At 44.6% G+C, this 10,139-nt stretch overlaps 1 non-coding gene across 1 annotated transcript; it reads right to left on the bottom strand.

Annotated features, from left to right (window-relative positions):
* Positions 1-8,295: 8,295 nt before the first annotated feature.
* On the bottom strand, positions 8,296-8,384 carry trnap-ugg (transfer RNA proline (anticodon UGG)). The gene is given in 2 exon segments: positions 8,296-8,331; positions 8,349-8,384. It is a non-coding gene; the product is annotated as a tRNA-Pro (tRNA).
* Positions 8,385-10,139: the final 1,755 nt, after the last annotated feature.

The raw sequence follows: 10,139 nt of genomic DNA, 5'->3' as shown, positions 1-10,139 counted from the left end.
CTGCAGATGGAGCTCAGCCACTACCGCGCCTGCTCCTTATCAGAGACAAGGCAAATTCTAGTGCGCAGAGCATTCTGGGTACCACAACTGTCATTCATGCCAATCTCTGACATGATAATCAGGTTTTATTTCCTACATTTCATTTCCTGGTATGTTAGTGTGTGTTTTCTTTTGTACCTGTCAGTGCCTGGGAGGAGAGAGTCAGCTTCACTTTGTAGCCGTGAATTTCTGGTGTGAGAATGTGGGTTTTTACTCTGTATGTTTCAGTTTTTGGTTTGTGACTGTTTCTGCTATTGCTATGTGAGTTAACTTTGTGGAAAGAGATGCAGTGGTTTTTGTCGATGTTCATCCCAAGCAGCTCTGTAACACAGGAGTCTGTGCTCTACGGGCTATTCCCAGGGACGCACACGGAGACAAACATCAACTGCTGCTGGAGGACTATCAATTCGGTGAAAGACGCCCTTTGGTCTGCCCGAAACTTGCTGGTCTTCCAGCGAAAAGAGTTGTCCACCACCAAATGTTGCAGACTGGCACACTCCAAGGTCCAGGACTACGTGCTGAGGGACGCACTAAAGCTTGGGGCAGCCGCAGCAAAGGCTCAATGGGGAAAGACCACAGTGTAAGGTCCCCCCACCAAGCTGAACTGAGGGGCTGGATCCATGGGAAATCCCTCGAACTGTATCGGAGAAATTTTGTGTGCTGTAAATGTAAAAATGTATATGGCATGACAATGAAATGGAAGGGTTGTGAGGCAACTCATGATTGTACAGAAGGTAACTGATCACCTTTGCACTGTTTGTATTTTTTGACTTGATGCTGTTTTAAACTGTTAGGGAATGTAATTTTTACAGATTTTTGTGAATAAAGTATATTTTGGAAATTAAAAAAATGTGAGTTTCACCACATATCTTTCAACAACTTGTATGTGAACATCAGCTTTTGTCCAGATCTATCAGTTTATGATATAGAATCATAGAGTTATACAGCACAGAAACAGGCCCTTCATCCCATTGAGTCTGTGCTGGCCATCAAACACCTAACTATTCTAATCCCATTTTCCAGTATTTGGCCCGTAGCCTTATCTGCTATAGCATTTCAAGTGCTCATCTAAATACTTCTTAAATGTTGTGAGGGTTCCGGCCTCTACCACCTCTTCAGGGAGTGCGTTCCAGATTCCAACCACCCTCTGGGTAAATTTTTTTTTCCTCAAATCCCATCTAAACCTCCTGCCCCTTACCTTAAATCTATGCCACCTGGTTATTGACCCCTCCGCTAAGGTAAAATGTTTCTTCCTATCTAACCCATCAATGCCCTCATAATTTTGTAAACCTCAATCTTATCTCCCATCAACCTTCTCTGCTCTAAGGAAAACAATGCTAGCCTTTTCAGTCTCTCTTCATAGCTGAAATGCTCCAGCCCAGGCAACATCCTGGTGACTCTCTTCTGCGCCCTCTCCAGTGCAATCACATCCTTCCTATAGTGTGGTGCCCAGAACAGTACACAGTACTCCAGCTGTGGCCTAACTAGCATTTTATACAGCTCCGTCATAACCTCCCTGCTCTTATATTATCTGCCTCGGACGATCTATATTGGCCTGTAATCTAAGGCTTTCCTCCTCACTATTTACGACACCACCAATTTTCGTGTCATGTGTGAGAAAGGGTTTGATTCTATCCCTATCAGTATCCGTTACAGGCATGTGTTTTTAATCTGCACCCCCTCTGTTTTATTCTCTGTAATTGTCAGCCTCTTGTAGGTGAGTCTGTGTTTTGCTCTTTATCTCTCAGTCTTCGAAGTATGAGCCTGGGTTTGCACCTAATTTTCTTTGTACCTTGCAGGATGGATATTGAAGAGAGGTTTTTACACATTAACTGCCAAATCCTGATAAGTGATTTTTGGGTTTCACACAGTATCTGTCAGTTTCTTGTCTGGGACTGTTGGTTTTACTCTGTCCCTGGCATTTGCTGGTTTGTTAGTGTGGGGTTTACACTGTACCTGTCAGTTTCTCATCTGTGAGTGTTGGTTTCACTTTGCATAGAATCATAGATCACAGAATACTTACAGCACAAAAGGAGGGATTCACCTCATCGTGCTTGTGCTGCCTCTCTGCACAAGCAACTCAGCTCATGCCACATCCTCATGTATTCCATGAAAAACTATTTTTTTTTCCCTTCAGATAATTATCATATATCCTTTTGAAAGCTATGGTTGAATCTTCCTCCGTCACACTCTCAGGCAGTACATATCAGATCTTAACCATTTGCTGCATAAAAAAGGTTTTTCCTCATGTTGCCTTTGGTTCTTTTCCCATTCACCTTAAATCGGTGTCCTCTGCTTGCTCAGCCATGAGTAATATTTCCCATTGCTTTCTCAGCACTGATGGATTGTGAGGTGGGAGACAGCCAGAAGTCCCACTGAGCCGCACTGACTCCCAGCTGAAAAAGAAATGAGATAAAGTTCAATCTTTCACAGCGAGATGCTGCAGAGAGTTATAGAACATAGAACATGACAACGCAGTACAGGCCCTTCAGCCCTCGATGTTGCGCCGACCTGTGAAACCATCTGACCTACACTATTCCATTTTCATCCATATGTCTATCCAATGACCACTTAAATGCCCTCAAAGTTGGCGAGTCTACTACTGTTGCAGGCAGGGCGTTCCACGCCCTTACTACTCTCTGTGTAAAGAAACTACCTCTGACATCTGTCCTATATCTATCACCCCTCAACTTAAAGCGATGTCCCCTCGTGTTTGCCATCACCATCCGAGGAAAAAGGCTCTCACTATTCACCCTGTCCAGCCCTCTGATTATCTTATATGTCTCTATTCAGTCACTTCTTCTTCTCCTTCTCTCTAACGAAAACAACCTCAAGTCCCTCAGCCTTTCCTCGTAAGACCTTCCCTCCATACCAGGCAACATCCTAGTAAATCTCCTCTGCACCTTTTCCAAAGCTTCCACATCCTTCCTATTATGCGGTGACCAGAACTGCACGCAATACTCCAGGTGCGGCCGCACCAGAGTTCTGTACAGCTGCAGCATGACCTCGTGGCTCCTAAACTCGATCCCCCTACTAATGAAAGCTAACACACCATATGCCTTCTTCACAGCTCTATTAACCTGGGTGGCAACTTTCAGGGATTTATGTACCTGGACACCAAGATCTCTCTGCTCATCTACACTACCAAGAATCTTCCCATTAGCCCAGTATTCTGCAATCCTGTTACTCCTTCCGAAGTGAATCACCTCACACTTTTCCGCATTAAACTCCATTTGCCATCTCTCAGCCCAGCTCTGCAGCCTATCTATGTCCCTCTGTAACCTACAACATCCTTTGGCACTATCCACAACTCCACCGACCTTCGTGTCATCCGCAAATTTACTAACCCACCCTTCTACACCCCCTTCCAGGTCATTTATAAAAATGACAAACAGCAGTGGCCCCAAAACAGATCCTTGCGGTACATCACTAGAAACTATACTCCAGGATGAACATTTCCCATCAACCACCACCCTCTGTCTTCTTTCAGCTAGCCGATTTCTGATCCAAAGCACTAATTCACCTTCAATCCCATACTTCCGTATTTTCTGCAATCGCCTACCGTGGGCAACTTTATCAAACGCCTTACTGAAATCCATATAGACCACATACACGGCTTTACCCTCATCCACCTGTTTGGTCACATTGTCAAAAAACTCAATAAGGTTTGTGAGGCACGACCTACCCTTCACAAAACCGTGCTGACTATCTCTAATGAACTTATTCTTTTCAAGATGATTATAAATCCTATCTCTTATAACCTTTTCCAACATTTTACCCACAACCGAAGTAAGGCTCACAGGTCTATAATTACCAGGGCTGTCTCTGCTCCCCTTCTTGAACAAGGGGACAACATTTGCTATCCTCCAGTCTTCCGGCACTATTCCTGTCGACAATGACGACATAAAAATCAAGGACAAAGGCTCTGCAATCTCCTCCCTGGCTTCCCAGAGAATCCTAGGATAAATCCCATCTGGCCCAGGGGACTTATCTATTTTCACACTTTCCAAAATTGCTAACACCTCCTCCTTGTGAACCTCAAGCCCATCTGGCCTAGTAGTCTGGATCTCAGTATTCTCCTCGACAACATTTTCTTTCTCCACTGTAAATACTGACGAAAAATATTCATTTAACACTTCCCCTATCTCCTCCGATTCCACACACAACTTCCCACTACTATCCTTGTTTGGCCCTAACCTATCTCTAGTCATTCTTTTATTCCTGATATACCTATAGAAAGCCTTAGGGTTTTCTTTGATCCTATCCGCCAATGACTTCTTGTGTCCTCTCCTTGCTCTTCTTATATCTCCCTTTAGATCCTTCCTGGCAAGCTTGTAACTCTCAAGCGCCCTAACTGAGCCTTCACGTCTCATCCTAACATAAGCCTTCTTCTTCCTCTTGACAAGCTCTTCAACTTCTTTAGTAAACCACGGCTCCCTCGCTCGACAACTTCCTCCCTGCCTGACAGGTACATACTTATCAAGGACACGCAGCAGCTGCTCCTTGAATAAGCTCCACATTTCGATTGTTCCCATCCCCTGCAGTTTCCTTCCCCATCCTACGCATCCTAAATCTTGCCTAATCGCATCATAATTTCCTTTGCCCCAGCTATAATTCTTGCCCTGCTGTATATGCCTGTCCCTGCCCATCGCTAAGGTAAACCTAACCGAATTGTGATCACTATCACCAAAGTGCTCACCAACATCTAAATCTAACACCTGGCCGGGTTCATTACCCAGTACCAAATCCAATGTGGCATCGCCCCTGGTTGGCCTGTCTACATACTGTGTCAGAAAACCCTCCTGCACACACTGGACAAAAACAGACCCATCTAAAGTACTCGAACTATAGTATTTCCAGTCAATATTTGGAAAGTTAAAGTCCCCCATAACCACTACCCTGTTACTCTCGCTCCTGTCAAGAATCATCTTTGCTATCCTCTCCTCTACATCTCTGGAACTATTTGGAGGTCTATAGAAAACTCCCAACAGGGTGACCTCACCTCTCCTGTTTCTAACCTCGGCCCAGACTACATCTGTAGACGAGTCCTCAAACGTCCTTTCTGCCGCTGTAATACTTTCCTTGATTAACAATGCCACACCCCCCCCCCCCCCCCCTCTTTTACCCTCTTCTCTGTTCTTAGTGAAACATCTAAATCCCGGAACCCGCAACATCCATTCCTGTCCCTGCTCTACCCATGTCTCTGAAATGGCCACTACATCGAGATCCCAGGTACCAACCCATGCTGCAAACTCACCCACCATATTCCGGATGCTCCTGGCGTTGAAGTAGACACATTTTAAACCAAGCTCTTGCTTGCCAGTGCCCTCTTGTGTCCTTATAACCTTATCTCTGCCCTCACTACTCTCAACATCCTGCACACTGGAACTACAATTTAGGGTCCCATCCCCCTGCTGAATTCGTTTAAACTCCCCCGAAGAGCACTAGCAAATCTCCCCCCCCAGGATATTGGTACCCCTCTGGTTCAGGTGAAGACCATCCTGTTTGTAGAGGTCCCACCTACCCCAGAAAGAGCCCCAATTATCCAGGAAACCAAAACCCTCCCTCCTACACCATCCCTGCAGCCACGTGTTCAACTCATCTCTCTCCCTATTCCTCACTTCGCTAGCACGTGGCACGGGCAACAACCCAGAGATAACAACTCTGTTTGTTCTCGCTCTAAGCTTCCACCCTAGCTCCCTGAATTTCTGCCTTAAATCCCCATCTGTCTTCCTACCTATGTCGTTGGTGCCTATGTGTACCACGATTTGGGGCTGCTCCCCCTCCCCCTTGAGGATCCCAAAAACACGATCAGAGACATCACGTACCCTGGCACCTGGGAGGCAACACACCAACCGTGAGTCTCTCTCGTTCCCACAAAACCTCCTATCTGTTCCCCTAACTATGGAGTCCCCAATGACTAATGCTCTGCTCCTCTTACCCCTTCCCTTCTGAGCAACAGGGACAGACTCTGCGCCAGAGACCTGTATCCCATTGCCTCCCCCTGGTAAGTCGTCTCCCCCAACAGTATCCAAAACGGTATACCTGTTGTTGAGGGAAACGGCCACAGGGGATCCCTGCACTGCCTGCTGGTTCCCTCTCCTTCCCCTGACAGTCACCCATCTACCTTCTTCTTTTACCTGAGGTGTGACTGCCTCCCGATAACTCCTCTCAATAATCCCCTCCGCCTCCCGAATGATCCGAAGTTCCTCCAGCTCCAGCTCCAGTTCCCGAACGCGGTCCTCGAGGAGCTGGAGCTGGGTGCACTTCCTGCAGATGCAGTCAGCAGGGACACCCTTGGCGACCCTTACCTCCCACATTCTGCAGGAGGAACATTGAACTGCCTTAACCTCCATTCCCACTATTCTAAATACCCAAGTTTTTAACCAATCACACGATAAAACAAGAAGAGAAATAGAAAAAGCCTTACCTTACCTACACACAACCGAGTCCTTTTTTTTGGTAAGAGGAGGAGGGCGGGTGGGAAACACTACAAGAGTAGTGTCTCGGGTTCAGAAACAGCTCAAATATATAGGTTTCTACTTACCCAGCATTCCCTGCTCCACCGAAACTCCCGATGAAATTGACTTCCCAGCTGTTCACTCCTCGCTCGCAATGCCTGTGCTCCTGGAAAAGCTGCACAATGAAAATGTAAGAGAATTTACACAGCCCAAATATATAGGTTTCTACTTACCCAGCAGTCCCTGCTCCACCGAAACTCCCAATGAAATTGACTTCCCATCTGTTCACTCCTCGCTCGCGAGAGTCCCGAATGAAAGAGAGCGTTTCTCATACTGTTGTTGAATTTCATTTCAAACACTCCTTGTACTCTCTGCTAATGAAGCCGAAAAAATGGAAAAACTAAATGCGCTCAAACTCACAACCCTAAGATTAAAAGTCCCATGATCGACAGACTGAACTGAATATGTCACTTCTACTGTACCTCTGTTTGGATGGATGCAACTGTATGCTCCAATGCAAGGGCAGCTTTCAAATCCTCCCATGGGTCCACACGTCAGACTAAGTTCCATGTTGTAAACGCAAGCAAAGGAAATCTGCTCACTTCCAAAACTATCAGCAAATTGAAGCTGATTACGATCAACATCATCAGAGGTCAGAACTACCTGGTGAAAGAAGACACCCTGAAGAAGGATCAACAATTATTCAAAGGCATCGACAAAGTCAAAAACAAGAAAATTGATGAGTCAATCCAAGCTAAACAGAAACACTGAAGAATTCCATTCCAGACCAGAACACAATTAGAGGCATTTTTTTGTATTCAAAGCTGGGCATTAGTATTTAATAGTTGATATATAATTTTGAATATATTTGAATTTATTTATTCATTTGGCACTGCTGAACATGAAGCAGTCTTAAATCATTTAAATTTTTTTTGTAAAATCTGACTTACCAGATTAAAATATTAGATCAAGGGAGAAATTTCAAAGATTACTGGACCAGTAATCCAGAGGCCTGGACTCAAGATCCAGTGACAGCCAGGACGTCAAGGCGGGAAACACTCCGCACTAGTCTGCAGTGAGCGATTCCATCGAAGGTAGAGCACAATCTCTTTAATATAAGAATGTATATTTTATAATAATTAATCACTCAAGACCTTCCTGGTCTCTGCATCTCAGCTGCTCTCTGGATAAACTTGCAGAAAGTATTTCAACCTGTAAAGCAGGAGTCTAGGGAATGTATAATGATATTTTCTAGCCTTCGGGCAATATTTTAATCAATACAGTGTGGGACAACCTGTCTGGGCACAACTCCATGACTTTCTCTTTAACTAGTGACCTCACAATCACTAACTTCTATGGTCACAATCTTCAGCTCATCACCTCCGGTACGTAGCTCTAATCTTAATGTACATTTAAACAACCTTTCAAGTCCAGTTACAGTTTTTGTTGCCTTACCTGCACAAGCTTAAAAAGTGAAAAACGGAAGCAAGTTTAACTGAACATTCTGGTGGTCAGTTCGGGCACGGGAAAAAAATGAAAGGACTCGGACCAGGTCGGATGTGGTGCTGTCAGGCTTGGGTCGGGTTTAATTTGCTGACCCGAGCAGGCCTTTAGTTACTGTTGCAACCTTATATTCCCACTTGACAATCTGTATATTTTGTTCATTTCAATTTTGTCGACAAGCTCTTTGAATCCAGTTCCCCGGTCCTCAAGCAGGCTCAGTTTGGAAATCGATTCCGCTTTCTGGAAGGCTGAAAGCAATCGATGACCTTAAACTAAAAATGGCAACGGAGAAGGGCTCGTCTGGGATTTGAACCCAGGACCTCTCACATATTAATCACTTATATACCCAAAGCGAGAATCATACCCCTAGACCAACGAGCCACCGTTGATACGGTTTTTATTCGCTCCTGTGGAATTTCACTGGCACCCACAGCCGATCATGCAATTTTTTCAGATCAAAACAATATCCTACAAAGCTGAAATAAAAACAGAAAGTGCTGGAAATACTCAGCACCTCTGACAGCATCTGTGGAGAGAGAAACAGAGTTAACATTTCAGGGTTTTCACCTTTTGTTTGAGCCATCTTTTCAGACTGCTTCTGTCCATCCAATCTCACTTTTTACTCTATCCACATTCTAAGGGTGGTGCAGTGGTGAGCACTGCAGCTTCACAACTTCAATGACCCCGATTCAGTTCTGTATACTGCCTGTGTGGAGTTTGCAAGTTGTTTATGTGGGCTTCCACAAGGTACTCTGGTTTCCTCCAACAACGAAAGACTTGTGGGTTGATAGATAAATTGACTGTTGTAAATTGGCCCCAGGGGAGGCGATAGGAGAAATGTGGGGATGTGGTATGGAATTCTGGGTTAACATAGGATTAGTATAAATGGGTGGTTGATGGTCAGTGCAGACTCAGTGGGCCAAAGGGCCTACATCAGTGCTGTATATCTCTATAACCATTCTCTAAGCAAATGCATTTTTCATGAATTCCTCATTTCTTTTATTAACGACAATTTTATATTTCCGGCCCTTGCTTCATACGATACCACAAGTGGAATCATGTTGCCATCAACCCGATCAAACCCCTTCACTATTTCCTCAGATTGCAATGTTTCTTTAACCCTCACAGACTGTGGAGTTTCTGCTGCTTGATTGCAGTTCTTGCTTCCTGCCAGTAGATGTCACCTCACTCCAATATAGTGAAGTTTACAAATCTGAGAGAGACACAACAGGAAATAATTGTTCACATTATAGTGAAAGTGTGGGATTTAGAAATACTAGGAGTGGAGACGAGTTATTATAGAATTTGTCAAACCAAACATATGTTATAATGTTGTGTTAAATCTGTCACTCTGTTGTCTTGATTCTGAGAGTAACATAGACTCATCGAGTCATTGGGTCATTTGTGGTATAGAAGGAGGTCATTTGCCCCATCGAGTACAGGCCAGCTCTCCATGGAGCGATCCAATCAGTCCCACTCGTCTGCTCGATCCCCCGAGACCTGTAAATTTATTTCCTTCAAATGCCCATCGAAATTCCTTTTGTAACCAACGATTGTCTCCACTTCCTCCGCCCTCGGGGGCAGCGAGTTACAGATCATTACCAATCACTGTGTAAAAAAGTTCTTCTGCACATTCCCCCTGCATCTCTTGTCCAAAACCTTCAATCTGAATCCCCTAGTCCTTGTACCAATATTAATGGGAACAATTTTTCTTTGCCAACTTATCTAAAACTGTCATAGCCTTCGACACCTCTATCAATTCTCCCCTCAATCTTCTTTGATACAGGCAGAAAAAACCCTGTTTTTCTAACCTAACCTTGAAACTAAAACCCTCCATCCCTGGAACTATTCTGGTAAATATCCTCTGCATCCTCTCAAGAATCCGCACATCCTTTCTAAAGATTGGTGAGCAGATCTGGATGCAACACTCCAATTGGGGCCTAACCAGAGTTCAGCATAACAACCCTGCTTTTGTACTCAATGTCTCTATTTATAAAGCCCAAGATCCCACATGCTTTGCTAACCACTCTCGCAATATGTCTTGCCAACTTATAAGAATGATGGACATGTACTCCAGGTCCCTCTATTCCAGCACACTCTTCAGAACTGTAGCATTGAGTATATATTGCCTCTCCC

This window comes from Heterodontus francisci, unplaced genomic scaffold (assembly GCF_036365525.1).
Source record: "Heterodontus francisci isolate sHetFra1 unplaced genomic scaffold, sHetFra1.hap1 HAP1_SCAFFOLD_43, whole genome shotgun sequence".
Taxonomy (NCBI): Eukaryota; Metazoa; Chordata; class Chondrichthyes; order Heterodontiformes; family Heterodontidae; genus Heterodontus; species Heterodontus francisci.
This window is presented reverse-complemented; position numbering and strand designations above follow the sequence as displayed.